The following is a 19,039-nucleotide window of genomic DNA, read 5'->3' as shown; positions in this document are numbered from 1 at the left end:
ATTGTTGTAACTAGATATGACTCTCCAAATGTGTTGTATCTTAGGCTCTATTTTAGGAGATTTGTTAGCTAGTTGGTTTGAATAACATTTATTGTAAATCGACACTTGTTATTTAATAAGTGATCCATAATTAGAGGTAGTTAGGACATGGAGCTTATAAATAGCTCATTGCAAGAGTGTTTGGATGTTCGGGTGTAAACTCTTGCAAAATCAATTATGTAATTATTTTTTTCTGATTAATAAAATTATGTGTCTGAGGACACTTCTGCCATTATTGTGGTATCGGAGCTCCAGTAATGCAGCTGATGTGCAGAGGATATTCCATCTCTACAAGTTCTTGGAAAACTCCATTGAATTGATCAACAAATGCTTGGTATGGAAATTGTCCAGTTTTTTTTTTAAAAGGAAGAGAAATTTTATTATTGATTTTAGTTTTTTTTAAATCTGAAAATCATTTTTTATTGTTGTCAAAAATTTGCCTCTGTATCTTGAATTTTTGTTATAAATCCACTTCAACATGTTGTTTGGCCATGATAAGCATATCCTCCACAGTTAGATCTAGCCCACTTATTTTCATGCCTGACCTTTTCCTTAAGACGGCAAGGGCGAATCGATGGCCAATCTTCTAAATCCTGAGAACCCAGAATTAAAACCTCTTTATGAAGATGAGGAGTGAAGTGGTTTGTGACATTAAAACTTCCAGTTGACCATCTACTTGGGGAAATGTAAATCTGGTCGCCTCCTTTTTCCAAGAATTCACTCAGATGATCAAATTGCTCTCCAAAAAGCTTTGGTATTTATAATGGTTCCATCCATAAGTTTAAAGAAGTTCAAGATCATGCGGGAAAAAGTTCTCAGCTTCATATGTACGTATTAAACTTCAAAATAATTATGGCCAAAAATAAAATCTTGAAAATTGTTACGAATTGCACCAAGCAAGACACTTGTGACAGTACATAGAGGTATTTTGTATCATTCAGTCATAACTGGCTTGTTCTCATTGACTTTTGGCCTCTGTTCCTCAGGCTTTTGTTCCTTAGATTTATTTTTATCAGCAGCAACTCCTCCCTTCTGGCCGAGGAAGGACTTGAAGTGTTGTGAGTTCACCTCAGATTTCTTTTTATCAGAAGCAACTCCTCCCTTTTGGCTAAGGAAGCACTTGAATCGTGGTGAGTTCACGTCGGATTTCTTTTTATCAGCAGCAACTCCTCCCTTCTAGCGGAGGAAGGACCTAAAGCATGGTGAGTTCACATCATAAATTATCTCTGTGTTCTGGAAATGAAAACAAATCAAGGCCTAATACATACTCCTCCAAACATCCACAATGGACACGGTTATCACTAGGGATAAAGGGGCCTTATAAGTGAATGGCCGGAATAACTTTATTGTGGTTCAGAAATTGAAAGGCATTACCACTTCTACAAGAAATTTACAGGGATAGCATGCACAAGGTCTACAAAATAAATTAGAAAGCTAGAAAAGCCAACATCAAGCCAGCATGAGCTAGCCTACCAGCAACAAGTTAGTGTGAGCCAGCCTGCCAGCAACAAGCCAACATGCCAGCAATTAAAAATATTTTTTAATTTTGTAATGGTAGTGGAGTGATAAGGTTTTTCGGTTGTTTGTAATTCTTGTGGAGAGATAAGGAATATTATATATTTTTTTGGAGAAATCTGGTGATTTTTTAATTTTGGAATTTATGATTTGTGGAGTAATAAGGTGATTTGTAAATTTTTGGAGTAATAAGGGGATTTTAATTGTAATTTTTTAAAGGGGATAAGTTTAACTCAAAGTAATTTTACTTTGGGGGGGGGGGGGGGGGTAACTTTTTCTTACCAAGTTTTGCAAGAGCATCATTGTAAAAGTCAAATTTTGAAAGTTACCTTGTAATTTTTGAGAAATTGAGTAGAGCCAAGTGCAAAGCTTAGTCATTTTTCTCCTACTTCAACGACTATATGAGGGTCAAGGCCAAGCCCCGATAGGTCATGTTTTTTGCATGGTGTGTTGCATGTTGTGTTGCCCATCTTGACAATTTTGTTTTGATTCTTGGTGCGAAGCTTCAACGCTACAATTTCTAAGTTGATTAATTTGTTTTCTAATACCGACAAACTTGAAGGCACAAAATCTTATAAAACATTGCATTGTCTCATCAAAAGCACTCTCATTTACAATGAATTATGGTAGGGTATATGGGATGGAGATATTAAGCCGAATAAACCTACAGATGTAGCTGCACTAGCAAAATGGGAAGTTAAGAATGCCAAAGCCTTAGCTCTTATTAAATCTTCTGTGAATGATGAAATGTATGTCCATATAGAAAATGCTACAGATGCATGGTCTACTTTGAAAACTTTTAAAGACCTCTTTGATACTCAGCCTGAATCAAAGAAAGTTGATCTACAATTAAAATTGTTGCAACAAAAATTGAATGAAGGAGGTGATGTACTTGAATATATCTCAAGACTTAAGAATATTAGGCAAGAAATCATCAATGCTGGTTTTCCAGCAATAGATGATAGTTTTATGGTAACAATTGTAATTTCTGGACTTCCTTCTTCCTACACGCATTTTTTGGAGACTTTACAACTAACTGGGAAATTAGAGAAACTAAAGTTTTATGAGCTCTGTGAAATGTTGACCCAACATGATAAAACCATTGGGAAGAAGAAGAAAGTTGGTGAAGATGTTTTTTTCACAGAGGTCAGCACTAGTAAATCATTAGCAGATAGTTCTTGAGGCAGAGGCAGAGGGAATCAGAATCAAGCAGCACATAATGTACAAAGTCGAGGTAATAGCCAAAGCAGAGGAAACAACTTTAAAATAGGCAACAGTTCAAGAAGGAATAATTTTCAAGGTAGAGGAAACAACCAAGGAAGAGGTAATTTTCAAGGACGAGGAAATAATAATCAAGGTAGAGGACAAACTCAACATAGAAGTCAAAGTAGAGGCAAAGGACAATCTTCATGAAGAGGAAGAGACTTAAGTCAAATTGTGTGTCGAAGATGTAACAAAGTTGGCCATTATGCTGAAGATTGTCAAACATCTCTTAATAAAGTTCCCAAGTTTCAATAGCACTTAGCGCAATTTGCAAATGATCAAGATGACGATAACTCAGAATATGTTTTTACTTCCTCACCAACATCACAATTTTCATCACATCTTAAAAGTGATTATGAAGATGCCTGGATCTTGGATTCGGGGGCAACTCAGCACATGACTTGTCGATGTGATTTTTTCTGAAATTTTCAAGATTGCCAACTTAATTCGATTTTTCTTGTAGATGATACAAAACATACTCCTTATGGAAAAGGAGCAGTTAAAGTTTTTCTCCCTAGCATTAGAGAAAAAATGGTTTCCAATGTATGGTATGTACCAACTTTTAAGAAAAGTTTGCTCTCTTTAGTCACGATTTGACAAGTTCGACATCAGGTGATTATGGAAGATGGTTCAGTCAAGATTAATTCAGTCAAATAGAACTTGAAAACTATCATGACAGGTTATGAAGATGGAAAACTGTTACGGATGAAAGGGACAGTTATTCCAAGGCATTCTGATTTTGCAGGGGTAGTGAGTACAAGTATTTCACCTGTAAGACTATGGCATGTAAGATATGGACATTTAAATTTTGAGAGGCTTTCTCAATTGCAGAAACAAGGAATGGTTAAAGGACTTCCCACTTTCAAAAGGGAAAATGCAAAATGTGAAGCTTGCATTTATGGCAAACAAAGTTGATAAAGTTTTCCAACAAGTTCATGGCGTGCAAACAGGCGGCTACAACTAGTTCACAGTGATGTTTGTGGACCACTACAAAGTTCATTTGGTTGTTGCAAATATTTCTTACTATTCATTAATGATTTCAGTAGAAGGACTTGGGTTTACTTCTTGGAGAACAAGTCAGCAGCATTTGATAAGTTTAAAATTTTTCGCCAACTTGTTGAAAATGAAGTCAAAGAAAAGATAGGTACTCTTAGGACGGATAATGGGGTAGAATTCACTTCCAACGAATTCAAAACTTATTGCAGTGAAAATGGCATAAAACGACATCTTACTAATGTTTACACTCCACAGAAAAATGGAGTAATTGAAAGAATGAATTGCACCTTGCTAGGAATGGCAAGATCCATGTTAACTTTCAAGAGGTTAAGTCCAACATATTGGGCAGAAGCAATACATACAACTGTCTACTAAAGAAACAGATCTCCAACTGCTTCTTTAGATGGAATCACAATTATGAAGCTTGGTTTGGTTTCAAACCGCGAGTTAAACATCTTAGAGCTTTTGGGTCAGTATGTTATGCCTTAGTTCCGAAAGAAAAATGAACTAAGCTTGACTCAAGAAGTTTAAAATGCACAATGATTGGCTATTCTGATAAGAAGAAAGGGTATCATCTTTTGACCAATGGAAAATTCATTGTAAGCAGGGATGTCATTTTTTATGAAACTGAGAGTGAGAGTGCTGAAGAAATTGAAAATATTCTTCACAAGTTATAAATTAAGGGAAGTAAAAGAAATGGAAAAATGCAAAGTCAACCGACTTCACCAAATTGGTATGAACTTGATTTTCCTTCCACTGAAGATGAGTCATCTAGTCCATCTACATCAACAACATCATCTGGGTCTTCTAGCAGTTCATCCGCATCTCCAAGTAGCAGCAATTCTTCTGACAGTGATTCTCCACACTCTTCACCTGAATGACGAACATTAGTTTATATTAATCCTCTTTACAATGATGGAGATTTTACAGAAGCACAACCAAGTGAGCACCAACTACCGAAATGGTCCCTTCAACTTTTGAAAGATGTAAAGCCCGATGAGCAGAATAAAACAGTCACTAGAAGGGCACATAGAAGTGAAGGCAATTTTGCCTTGATAGAAAATGATTTTATAGAACCTTCCACATACAAAGAAGCAGTAAAACATAAAGAATGGCAATAGGCTATGGTTGAAGAATATCAAGCAGTAATTGATAACAACACTTGGAAACTTGTTGATTGTCCATCAAATGTTAAACCCATAGGATGCAAATGGGTTTACAGAATTAAGTATAATCAAAAGGGAGAACTTGAAAATTATAAAGCACGACTTATCGCAAAAGGTTTTGTGCAGTAGGAAGGCATTGATTATGAGGAAACTTTTGCTCCTATAGCTAAATGGAACACCATCTGATTAACCCTTGCATTGGTTGCTTAGAAAGGGTGGAAAGTTCATTAAATGGATGTGAAAAGTGCTTTTCTCGATGGGGATTTATAGGAGGAAGTGTATATGACCCAATTGCCAAGTTTTGAAATTGAAGGACAAGAACATAAAGTCTGCAAATTGATCAAGGCTTTATATGGATTAAAACAAGCTCCCCCAGGTTGGTATGCAAAGATGGATGAATATCTTAAGAAAGCTGGTTTTCAACGAAGTGAATCTGATGATACTTTGTATGTGCGACAATAGGGAAAATATCTGGTAATTCTTGTTATGTATGTAGATGATTTGATCATTACTGGCAACCACGATGATCATATTGCACATGTGAAAAATGAGTTACATGCAGGTTTTAAAATGACATATTTTGGATTACTTCACTACTATCTTGGATTTGAAGTCTTCCAACGTCCACATCATATTTTCATTTCTCATAGTAAGTATGTAGTAGAGGTTCTTTAGCGATTTGGCATGTAGGATTGCAAGCCCGTTCTCACCCCCATGGATCAAAACATGAAACATTCAAAATTTGAAGGGAGGGAAAAGGTGGATAGTACAACTTACAGACAATGGATTGGCAGCTTGATTTATTTGAAAAATACTCATCCTAATCTATCTTATGCAGTCAGTATTCTTTCACGCTTTATGCGGGAACCATGAGACAACGACTAGTATGTAGCAAAATGAGTTCTTCGATATATCCAAGGAACAAAAGATTTTGGTCTTCTTTACACAAAGACTAAAATTTTTGTACTTGGTGGATATTCCGATGCTGACTTTGCTGGAAGTATTAATGATCGAGCATCCACATCAGGTTATTTAATGAAAATGGGGTTAGTAGAAGTATCTTGGAGTTGTAAGAAACAAGCTACAGTGGCCACTTCTTCAGCAGAAGCAGAGTACATTTCAGCATGGGAAGCAGCATGTGAAATTGTTTGGTCGCGCAGAATTTTGCAGGACTTGGGCATTTCTCAGGCAGAAGCTACATCATTATTCATTGACAGCCAGTCAGCCATCAAACTTGCCAAGAACCCTGCTTTTCATTCAAAGACAAAGCATATGGATACCAAGTATCATCATATCAGATCTCTCATTGCTAAAGATGTCCTCAAGCCAGTTTATTGTCATTCCGAAGATCAGATCTCCGACATTTTCATGAAATCTCATGGCAGAATAAAATTTACTAAGTTCAGGGATGAACTTGGTATCTATTGTAATGTATCTTTGGATCATAGGGGGGAATGTTATATGATCCAAAAATACAATCTTATCATAGGTTATAAAATTAAAATAAAATAATTATTAATTTAAGATATTAAATTAATAATTATTATTCTAGAATGTTTAATTATTTAGAATTAGTATATTGTTGTAACTAGATATGACTCTCCAAATGTGTCGTATCTTAGGAGATTTGTTAGCTAGTTGGTTTGAATAGCATTTATTGTAAATGGACACATGTTATTTAATAAGTGATCCATAATTAGAGGTAGTTAGAACATGGAGCTTATAAATAGCTCATTGCAAGAGTGTTTGGATGTTTGGGTGTAAACTATTGCAAAATTAATTATGTAATTATTTTTTACTGATTAATAAAATTATCTATTTGAGGACACTTCTGCCATTAGGACCGTTGAAGGCAATTTCATTTGGTAGCAGAGGGGTTTGTAGGGGAGTCTTACTCTCATCAATGTCCTTTGGGACCTTGAACTTAAGCTTGCATGGAGGGACATAATTCGACAACCGCGTAATAGGGTCTACACCCTGGGCTTCAACCTCCTCCAAATTATTGGGCTATTACCTTGTTTCTATGTGTGAGAGATGGTCTAGTCCTGCATTCAGTCGTCCAGATTTCACAATAATTTCAAATCATACTCCTGGAACAATAAGATCCACCTACAGATTCTCCCCCCCAACACAAGCTTATTGACGAGGTACTTCAACGCGGAGTGATCTATATACATCTTAAAATGTCCTCCCAACAAGTGGTGCGTATAGTTCTGGAGTGCATGCACCATGGCTAGCCCTTTGCGCTCGGTGGTGGAATAGTTCTTCCCTACTTTGGATAATCTTCAGCTTGCGAATGCGATAGGATGATCCAAGCCTTCTCATCCAACCTGTGTTAGTAATTCTCCTAGCACTATACATGATGCGTTGACATGTACATGAAACTCTTTCTTGCAATCCAGGAAGACTAGAATCATCACGGTGACCATCTTTTCTTTCAATATATCCAATCTCTTCTTACAGTCATCGTTCCAATAGAATGTGACATCCTTCTTCAAAAATTTCTCCACAGGCGCAGTGATCTAGGCATAGCCTTTGATAAACTTTCTCTAATATCTCGTATGTCCTAGGGTAGCACGTAGCTATTTCACACTCCTAGGTGCTTCCAAGTTCAGTATCACCACGATATTTGTGGGGTCTACCATCGGTCTCTGTCTGCAAACCACACGCCCCAACAAGTTCCAAAAAGAAACACAAAACAGACACTTCTTCAGATTGAGCGCGATTTGGTATCTTCAATAGGTATCCAACATCATGCACAAGCTTGCTACATGGCATTTAACCAGCCAAAACCCAGTCCAGTCATAAAAATATACCTCCAACAACTTATTAATAAATTCCTTGAACACAGCAACAACTACGCGTGAGAAGATTGTAGGTGCATTCTTCAATCCGAACGGCATTATAGTGTACTGAAAACAACCCCACTCAGTCGCGAAGGTTGTCTTTCTTCTGTCCTCTAGTGCAATTTTGATCTAGTGGTACCCAGAGAACCTATCAGTGAAGGAATATGCTTCTTGGCCACCTACATTGTCTAACACTTCATCAGTGTACGAAATTAGGAAAGGTTCATGTACACAAGTGTCATTAAGCTTTCTAAGATCCACGCATATCCTTATTTCATCCTTCTTCTTCTTTTCCTGTACCACCATTGGACTTATCCATTCAAATTCTGCCATAGGCTCAATGATGCCTGCCATGAGCATCTTGTCTAGCTCTAAACGAACCTTTTCCTTATCTTTCGTTGAGACATCAAGGCCTTTTCTTAACTGGCTTCGCGTCGGGTTTCAATGTAATCTTCATCATTCCTAGGTCCCTAATTGTCTATTTCAGATCTGTAAACTTGGTAGGGAATAAATCATGGTATTAGTGGAGAAAGTTAGCAACCTTATCCATCGTCGTGTCATCCCAGTAGCCTCCAATATTCATGAATTTGGGTTTTGCCTCCATAACAATGTTTACTTGTTTTGTTTTCAATGGTGCGGTTATATCAGGGTTCTCAATCTGCAGTCCTTCAACCTCGCGGTGACCTTTTGTTTCTGGAATGTTAGTCTTCTACAGATCCTTGTCCTCTTCTTTAGTAGTTACATTATAACATTCTAGCGTGTGACTTAGCTGTGTAGCCCATTCAGGCTGAATCAAGTCTAAAGGATCCTGCAGCATCCTAAATATTAATGCATTCACCTCTTGTAGCATTTTATCAATACTATCAAACCCGCCCTCAAAACTGAATGTCATCATGAATACCTTGTGTAAGATATCCCATTCACCTGTCCTATAGTGAAGCTCTGATTCTATATACCAGTTCATCGGGACAATATACAGGGTATGACAGAACATGTGCACCCATTAAGGTTGGGGTTTTTCTCCATAAGCCTGGGTCCATTTGTCCAAATGCATGTGCAGATCATCCTGCCCATCATACTTGTTTTTCATTCACATCTTCAGCTTCCCAAAGAAAGTTCTCATCATTATCCTACATTCACATCAATCATCAAAGCTTCCCTTGTGCATACCCCACCATCTTTCGAGCGTAGCACACAGGGCTCAATCCAATGCCTGGGAGTGCTACCTTTCTAGTACCTCCCTTTCAAATGCATCTAAAAATATATCTACCTCATTTAGGCCATCATAAGTAGGCATATTTCTTACCTCTGAGGACACACAATGCAACGATCGGGTCATCATGTTGTAGTTCAGCGTAGTCACTTCATGTAACCAATTATGTCTGTGCTCTAACTCTCCATCGAAGTTCAAAGTGCTGGAACTCTCACGATCCCATGTAATTCATCCATTCACGATGGGATTCACCCAATATTGATCTCATGTAGTTATCCTATAGATACATTCAAAATCATCATTACTCTTATAATCGCGGACTAGTTCTGTACAGCGCGATCCCTCAGCAGGATCTAGAGGTACTGTTACGCGTAGTGATTTCTTCTCAAAGATCATCTTCCGCTTCTTTAGATTGATTACCCTATTCATATCAGTGGCCCAGTCAATTCCTAGGAGCACAGAATAGGGATTGTTATCATCCACTATCTCTATTACTTCAAAATCAGCTAGTGCACTGGCATATTCAATATCCACAGTCACCCCCTGCAGCCACCCCATGGGGATGATGTTCTGCTGATTTTCCATCCTTAGTTGAATCAGAGACCATTGCAGCACGAGTCTCCCCATTTGTTCCCAAGTTTGCTTCGGTATGACGTTTGTGTCTCACCCTAGGTCCAAAATAACCTGATCCATCACATACTCTCCTATATGCATGGCCAGTCTCATCTCCCATCCCATCCTTATTTTATGCTTGCCAATCTTTCATACTATGCATGGCTCACCTGATGCGATTCCAGTACATCTATTGATGAGCTCTTATAACCCTTTTACAACCTTATTATCGTACAGTAACTTCATACAGTTCTTCAAGAAAGTTGTGAGCATAGAGGGGTCCATCTCCTGCTTGTGCTTATCCTTGCTTCCTGAGGTGGAGGCCTCAGTGAAGTTCTTCTTAGATTCCATGAAGGTTTCACGTGCATACTCCAAATCGAACACAACCTCCTTCGACAGAGCTTTGCGAACCCATGTACTGTCTTCTGGTTGTTTCCCCTTGTCATCCGCTGTCACGATTCCACTTCTGAGCACTATATTTACATTTGGATCCTCTTCACGTGGCTCATACCTCATCATCTGTAGGTTCTGAGTCAGCAGAGGTGGTAACGCCCCCTATGTCACATATCCTATCTATCAGTGTAGGACTGTCTTTTGTTTGATGATCAAACAGCATGCAATACTTGAACGACGAACGCATTACATTAGTGCAATCGCGGGCATAGTGTCTCGGTCCTCTGCAATTGTAGAAAATCAACTTTCCTCTACCTCTGCCTCGGCCTGATCCGCACCCTGAAATCATGTCTGAGCCATCCCTGCGCTTTGATCAGGGGGTCGTGTTTCGGCCTGAACCCTATAGGCGGGAGTTCTATCCATCATCAATTCATAGTTCCTACAAGTATGCTCATCATGCCCTACCAACCTAAAAAATTTGCAGAACAAATGTTGCGGTGTTTGTACAAACTTATGTAGCAAGTGATAGTTATTTGTGGCATGTTTTTTGGATACCTAACAAATAGCGCACCATAATGTAGGCCCCACGCTAGCTCTTGCTTGAGATTCTGGCCTTAAATGAATTGGTCCCCCTCCTGCAATATAGTTTGCAAAGACCGAGAAATGGTCCTTCTCATGCCCCTGACTCTTTCATTTCAAGCACCATACCTCCTCATGCACCTCTGGTCGAATCGCCCCGTCCTACTTGAAACTTTGCATCTTAAGGCATAGATTCTTCAACTACGCATGGACCTGCTGAACTCCTAGATTTGTATCTTGCATCAGAGTTTCATGTAGTCTCATGGAAATCTCCAAGACCTCCACTTGAATGGTTATCTTTTATTGTGACAGCGCAACCCTTAAGTGTGGCAGTAGCAAAGCAAGAAACCACTCGCGATGTTGTCCATCTGTTAGGTTCATGTTGGCCTCATGAATTGTACATTTCAACCTCTAATCTAGTTCCCAAGGTATCTCACCTGGTTGCATTGTGATTTCTTTGAATCCCACAATCGACTGTGCCTCAAATTTAGGCCTACTAAATTCTTTATTTGGTGATGTCTCGATGTCTGCCACTCCAGAATTCGGGTTATCATTAGAGTACTTAATATACCAAGTTAGCGCGTGATCTTGCAGAGAACTAACCAGTGTTGCCTTCTTTATATGATCATCTGTAACACCTTGAGCTTCACGTACAGCCCTTACAAAAAAGCATAATTGGTCTGGGTCCTCATTTCCCAAGCCTTTGAACAAGGCAGCTTCACTGTATTTTCCATACTGAACTGTGGTGGAGGTGGAGGTGGTACAGGTGAATTTGGAGGCATCGACGGTGAGGTTGGAGGTGGTGTGAGTGGAGGTGGTATTCACTGGAATCCTTGTCTTATTAACTGAATAGCACTTTGCGGAGAAACCTGCGCTATTTCTTCCTCGTCATCTCGCGAAGGTGAAATCAATGGACTATACTCCATAACCTTTTTTCCTTTATTCCTGTAAGTTTTCTCACTTCGCGTAGTCCCAAACATCAAGTTAGCTGCATAACCCCTTTTTCACACAATAGAATTTTAATCCAGGTATTCAAATATTTTACGTACTTACCTTGTGGTCCTTTGAAAAATCATCGCTCTGCCTCGCTATAGCTGACTAAGGTGTCAGCCGCAAATTCAGTCACAAATCCTCCTATGACATGATCGAGCCAATGATCAACATCGCGGGTGATCTTATCCTTTGATGCTTCCAATTTTTGTATTATCTCGGGGGTCCAGACAATAGGACCATCACGTTTCCACCTTCCTTGGCTATCCACTAGCTTCGCGATCCACTCGTATAACTCAATAGGGAAGGATCAGAAAAATATCTCATGGATCTCTGTATACAGGTATTTGTCCAACCACTATTCCTTTGTTAATCGTGGGTTTCTGTTCTCCTGCACCGCGAATTCATGGATCTTCCTACCCAACCAGTCTTTGATCTGGTTCTTAGATGGATTCTAGTGATACAACATCACACATCTCTTATGCAGATTCTAGTCATGGCAACATAACCATTTGTTGGCTTGAGGGCGCCTAACCTAGGTTCAACGTTAATTAGCCAAACAAATTCCTACACTACTGGCCCTTTCGGCATCAGCCCACAGAACACGGACCGATGTCTCACTCGAAGTAGTATGGGGGGATGCTAAAACCAAGTTTCTACACCCTGAGATGGTTGTGATGTCGTTTAATTCCCTCTATCCCTACCTTTGAGTATGTTTCTTCGCTCTAGGTCCTATGAGATGATCCCTCTATTCTAGTGTTTAGTACCTCCGTGAAAGGGTATGACCGACCTTCATGCAGACCTAGCCTGCTGCTCAAGTACTTTCGCGCTACTATGGCAGCATGCCGTACAAATTCCCTAATTAATCTAAGTGACTTGCTTACCTTATCGAACAATTATAGTTAACACTGCATAAACAAATGTTCATAAATGCGTTCAATTATTCAATGTAATTGCGATCATTCATGCATCATGTAAGCACAATAAAGGAAATTCATACATAAAATATCCAAATGCATCAGCAAAACAAAGACAAAGAGATTGTAGAATATCTCTCTTTATCAATATCTTCCAAGTGTTTATAGACTCTGTTCACCCTGCGCACACAGCTGCAGGGGTCCACGCACTCAGCTGCAGACTTCTACCCTAGGCCTCTGCACACTTAGCTGGAGAGCCTCTACATACGCTACGACCCAACAGTTAGAATTCTTACTTCAGAACTGTGACTCTCTCACATTATTCATCATTCTATGTCTCTAAAACTACTTAAAACTTAGCTCTTTTTATACAATCCCATGGTCCACGGACCATGGGTAGATCTCTTACAACCGACTTTACTTTACAAAACTAAGGGTGGACTACCCTTTAAGACACTTAACACCTTCGCCCTTCGTGACCATAAAATGCAGAGACTTTACCATTTTATTACAAAATTTAACTCAAACAAGGGCTTTTAGCCCCAAAACTGCCCTTGGGGGATCTCGCTCCCAACAATGGTCCAATGCCACATTGTAAAATATATTTTCTCAATATGAAAATAATCCATCATCAACCATGGTCAATCATGGTCCAATGTCACATTATGAGAAAAATTTCACCAATATGAAAATCAATCATAGTCAAGCATTGTCAATAGCCATGGTCAAATTATGATTAAGATTTTCTCATGGTCTAAGGTCACATTGTGACAACGAATGTTAACCATACTCCAACATCACATTATGACAAAGAATGTATCAATATGAAAATAAACCATGGTCGACCATTGTCCAACATCTCATTGTGAGAAAGATTGTCTTGATATGAAAATCAATCACTGTTAGCCATGGTTAACCACAGTACAACATTCCATTGTGACAAAAATTATCTCAATATGATAATCAACCATGGTAAACATGGAAAACCATATTTATTTTAGGGTTTATAATATTTATCTTAGAGTTTCTACACCTTGGTTTTATATTATTCCCATGGGTTTAATATTATTCCCTTCTGTTTTTTGTGTTAATCCCTTGGGTTTATAATATCAATCATGGCCAACCATGGTAAACAATGGTACAATGTCCCATTATGGCAAAGATTGTCTGAATATGAAATGCAATCATGGTCATCCATGATCTAATGTTGCACTGTGACAAGGATTGTCTCATAATGAATATCAACCATAGTCAACCATGTTTATTTTAGGTTTTATAATATTTTTCTTAGGTTATATAGACCTTGGGTTTATATTATTAATCACTTGGGTTTAATATTGTTCTCTTGGGTTTTTAATTCCTTTTTAGTATTAATCCCTTGGATTTTTTATTCCCTTATGTTTATAATATCAATCCCTTGGGTCTATTAATTTAAGGGTTCATATTCCATAGTCACATTATGACAAAAAATATCTCAATATGAAAACAAATCATGGTCAACCATAGTCAATCACCATGGTCACAATGTGCCAAAAATTGTCTCATGGTCCAATGTCACATTGTGACAACCATGGTCAATAGTGGTCCAACGTCACATTGTGACAAAGATTGTCTCTATATGAAAATCAACCATCGTCAACCGTGCTCGACCATGGTCCAACCTCTCATTGTCACAAAGATTTTCTTGATATGAAAATCAATCATGGTCAACCATGGTCCAAAGTCCCATTCTGACAAGGATTGTATGAATATGAAAATTAATCATGGTAAACAGGGTCAACCATATTTATTTTAGGGTTTTTAATATTTATATTATGGTTTACATACCTTGGTTCTATATTATTCCCTTTGGTTTAATATTATTTCTTTAGGTTTATAATCCCTTTTGTTTTTATTAATGATCCATTAGGTTTATAATATCAATTATGGTCAACCATGGTCTAATGTCCCATTGTGAAAAATATTGTCTCAATATGAAATTCAGTCATGGTTACCCATTTTTATGTTACTGTTTATAATATTTATGTTAGGGTTTCTATACCTTCGTTATATAATATTAATCCCTTGGGATTCATATTATTTCCTTGGGTTTATAATATCAATCCCTCTACTTTATTAATCTAAGGATTCATATTCCTAGGGTATAATATTATTCACAACATTTATAATATTAATCCTATGGTTTAATATAAATCCCTTGGGTTTATAATCATGGTCAACCATGGTCTAATGTCACATTGTCACAAAGATTGTCTCAATATGAAAATCAACCATGCTCAATCATTTTCAACCATCATCAACCATGGCCAATCATTGCCAACATTGGTCAAACATGGTCGACCATGGTCAATTATGGTCAACCATTGTCAACGTATTTTATTTCAGGGTTTGTAATATTTATCTTAGGGTTTATATACCTTGGGTTTATAATATTAATCCCTTGGGTTTAATATTATTCCCTTAGGTTTATAATCCCTTGGGCTTCAGTGGTAATGTTGGGTTTATAATATCAACCTCTTGGGGATATTAATGTAAGGACTCATATTCCTAGGGTATATTATTGTTCATAGGGCTTACAATATTAAACTTAGGGTTTAATATAAATCCCTTGGGTTTATAATCATGGTCAACCATGGTCCAACATCCCAATGTCAGAAATATTGTCTCAATATTAAAATAAACCATGCTCAACCATTGTCAACCAACGTCAACCATGGTCAATGATGGTCCAATGTCACATTCTGACAAAGATTCTCTCAATATGGAAATCAATCATGCTAAGTCATGGTCCAACGTCGCATTGTCACAATGATTGTCTCAATATTAAAATCCATCGAGGTCAACCATACTTATTTTAGGGTTTATAATATTTATGTTGGGGTTTATATACCTTGGGTTTATAATATTAATCCGTTGGGTTTAATATTATTCCCTTAGGTTTATAATCCCTTGGGTTTTTATTATTAGTTCCTTAGGTTTATTATTCCCTTGGTTTTATAGTATCAATATTTTGGGTTTATTAATGTAAGGGTTTATATTCCTAGGGTATAATATTATACATAGTTTTTATAATATTAATCTTAGGGTTTAATATATATTCCTTGGGTAACTTATAATCATGTAAAACCATCACCAAACATGGTCTGACATCTCATTGTGACAAAGAATATCTCAATACGAAAATTAATCGTTCTCAATCATTTTCAGTCATCATAAACCATGGTCAATCATTGTCAACAGTGATCAAACATGGTCGACAATGGTCAATTATGGTCAACCATGGTCCAATACCATTTACTTTAGGGTTTATAATATTTATCTTAGGGTTTATATTATTCCCTTGTGTTTAATATTGTTCCCTTAGGTTCATAATCCCTTGAGGTGTATTATTAGCATGGTCAATTATGGCCAGCCATGGTCCAACTACATTTAATCATCATAAATGCTCAACCATCATCCAATGTCCCATTGTGACAAGGATTGTCTCAATATGAGAATCAACCAAGGTCATCCAAGGTCAAGCAAGTTTATTTTGGGGTTTATAATATTTATGTTAAGGTTTATATACCTTGGGTTTATAATATTAATCTCTTTAGCTTAATATTATTCCCCTGGGGATTTAGTGTCAATCTCTTGAGTTTATTATTCCCTTGGGTTTATAATATCCATCCGTTGAAATTATTAATAAAAAGGTTCATATTCATAGGGTGTAATGTTATTCATAGTGATTTTAATATTAGTCCTTGGGTTAAATACAAATCATTGAGTTTAATTGATTAATAATAATGAATATAAAAAAACCAATATTTATATTAATAAATAAATAAAAACAATATGTATGATAATAATAATAATAGCAATAATTAGTTGTTATTATTAATAATATTATTAATATTACTATTAATTGTTGTTAATATTTTTATCTAATAATGCTATTAAACTTAATTATTGTTAATTAAAAATATTATTATTAATTAATAATAATAGTAATATTTATTACTAATAAGCATCATAATAATCATAATGAAGGCATATCCCAACCATATTTACTAATGTCGTTGTGCATGTGATTGATATACATCTTAGGCGTATATCAACAAAATTTAATAATGTGGTTTATTACTCGCTTAGGTGTATAATATCATTCCCTTGGGTTATTAATACCTTCAGTTTATGATATTAGTAATTTCTTACATTTATAATATTAATCCCAAGGGTTTTTTAATTTATTAATCAATTATTTATTATAAAAATGTTATTACTTATTATTTATTATTAATATTAAATCAACTATTTATTATTCATTATTTATTATAAATACATAAGTAAATTTATAAATATAAATATTTTTAGTAACAACAATAATAATGTTATTATTACCCGGATGCGGGTGTTTGTACAAGCGTTATGGCAAGGCCACATGGCCAACAAGTGCTGCCACGAGCCAGCCCGTGGAGGAATGTAAGGCATGACGCAGAAGAAATAAATGAAGGGGCTCTTGCTCCATACCTTAATGACATTAATGGAGGTAGACTGTGAGGGCAGAGCGCATTCATGGCGCTCAAGTTTCAAGGGCACGCTGTGGGAATTAAGATGGGGGAAAGAATGGAGCTACGCCATTCTCAGCAAGACAAGCTCGCTGTGCAGACATGCTGGAACATTCTCTGCCTTCTGGCAGTCGCTGGGGACTCTGAACCACCTGCATTGCAAGGGAGAGATAGCAAGGCACCACCTGCAGGTGCTGCGAATTGGAACTGTGCATTGGAAGCTCTGTTTCGAGCAGCTAGTTCCTTCGTCAATATGGCTAGAATAAGAGAACAGCAACCGTGTAGAAGAGGATCTGGTCGTGGGAGATCCTCTCGCCCTCCAGCAGCGGATGCCCACCACCATTGTTGCTGCTGCTACTGTTATCGCCGAGCTGGAACTCCCCACCTGCAAGCATCTCAGTTCTTGGACTCCGGCAATCCGAATGAGGGACCGCAAGGACCGCCAGCACTTCTAGCATTTGGCACCGCAGTATTTAATTTGGGAAATCTTAATGCCCACATATCAGTCCTGGGTCAAGTAGCAGAGAATTTCCCTCTGAGAACCAGACGGACAAGGCTGAGGGACAAGCGACAGCTGCAAAAGGAAAGGCACCCGTCCAAACTCAGACGCAGGAGGCGTCAACGTCCAGAGCGGGAGAAGTTCAGGCAGACCCCCAGGATGGCTATGGATGGGTCCCGATCGTTGAGATGGCACCAGAGGAGATGGAACCAGAGGAGTAGCTCAACCATCCATCTTCTGTCCAGGTCCTGTTTTGCGGTCTTCTGTCTCGGTCGCTTACTATGCTTGGGATAAAATGTATGCTTTTGAATGGGTCTGGTAATTTGTCTACAGGTCTTTCTCTGTTTTTGATTCAGTTATTAAGTGTTTTCTGGGAGTTTGCAAATGTCCATGGTCGCCCCTGCGAGGGCATTGTCAAAGTTAAATGGTGAATTTTGATGAGTTTTTGAGGCAGCTTGAACACATATGTAAGCTAAAGCCAGCTGCAAACCCACAGTGCCATAGCTGGCCATGGGAAACTAGTTTCACTGCATGTAATGTTACTTTGTACATAATATAATTACTTAGCGTAGTCTTACAGAGAAAAAAAAAATAATGTTATTATTCAATTATTCAATACTAATTAATTAATTAATATTTTTAAATCATTTAATTTTTAGTATTATTTAATTTAAAATTATTTATTATTTCATTTTTTATATTAGTTAATTTAAAATTATTTATTATTATTTAATTATTGATTAAAAATATTTATTAATAGTAATAATTATCTGCTATTGATGATAATTATTTTAAAATGTTTATAACAATCATTAATAAAAATTGATTATTTTTATTAATAAAAACAATAATAATATTTTTTATTGTAATAATTTTTTTTAATATTATTTTTACTGCCATATATTTATCAATGGTTTGTGTGGTAGACATAAATGAAGCTTTCGGCGTATATCAACTGCATTTATTTAATTAAATGTGGTTGTGCTATTTTTTATCTTAGGAAAAATTGTAGTCTCTTGAGGTCGAGGAGCATCCAGTGGAGATTTATCATGTAGAACTAGTTGGTGATCCTATGAAGGACAGACCCATTAGGTTGGTTTTTTCGGTTGCTTTCTTTTCTAAAGTTCATTAGACATTGAAAAATAATATAGATTGTTTCAAAGAAATCCCTACACCATAGAGAGACTAATTCATAGTCTAAATTCTAAGTCTAGGAAAATTCATTTTCAGTCAAAATAATTTCAGTTGGGAACTATAAGGTGAAATCCACTTCTAGATAGATTTAGTCATATGTTGCAATATGTTTCCCTTGATTTGCATGAGAACCAAAATGGAACGTTCCAAGAGCCTGCACAATGTCTTGAACAGAGGATAAATTCCAAAGCTATAGTGGCACATTTAGGAGTTGCACCTAAACATGAGTTTTGGTTCGAACACCTATTAAAAGATTATAAGAGGGAGACT

The 19,039-nt window shown here is 37.1% G+C and overlaps 1 pseudogene; it reads right to left on the bottom strand.

Annotated features, from left to right (window-relative positions):
- Positions 1-967: 967 nt before the first annotated feature.
- LOC149190345 (wound-induced basic protein-like) lies at positions 968-17,085 on the bottom strand (annotated as a pseudogene).
- Positions 17,086-19,039: the final 1,954 nt, after the last annotated feature.

The sequence above is a fragment of the Pinus tabuliformis genome, chromosome 3_1, assembly GCF_031772625.1.
Source record: "Pinus tabuliformis cultivar Carrire ecotype Pingquan chromosome 3_1, CPIR1, whole genome shotgun sequence".
NCBI classification, from domain to species: domain Eukaryota; kingdom Viridiplantae; phylum Streptophyta; class Pinopsida; order Pinales; family Pinaceae; genus Pinus; species Pinus tabuliformis.
This window is presented reverse-complemented; position numbering and strand designations above follow the sequence as displayed.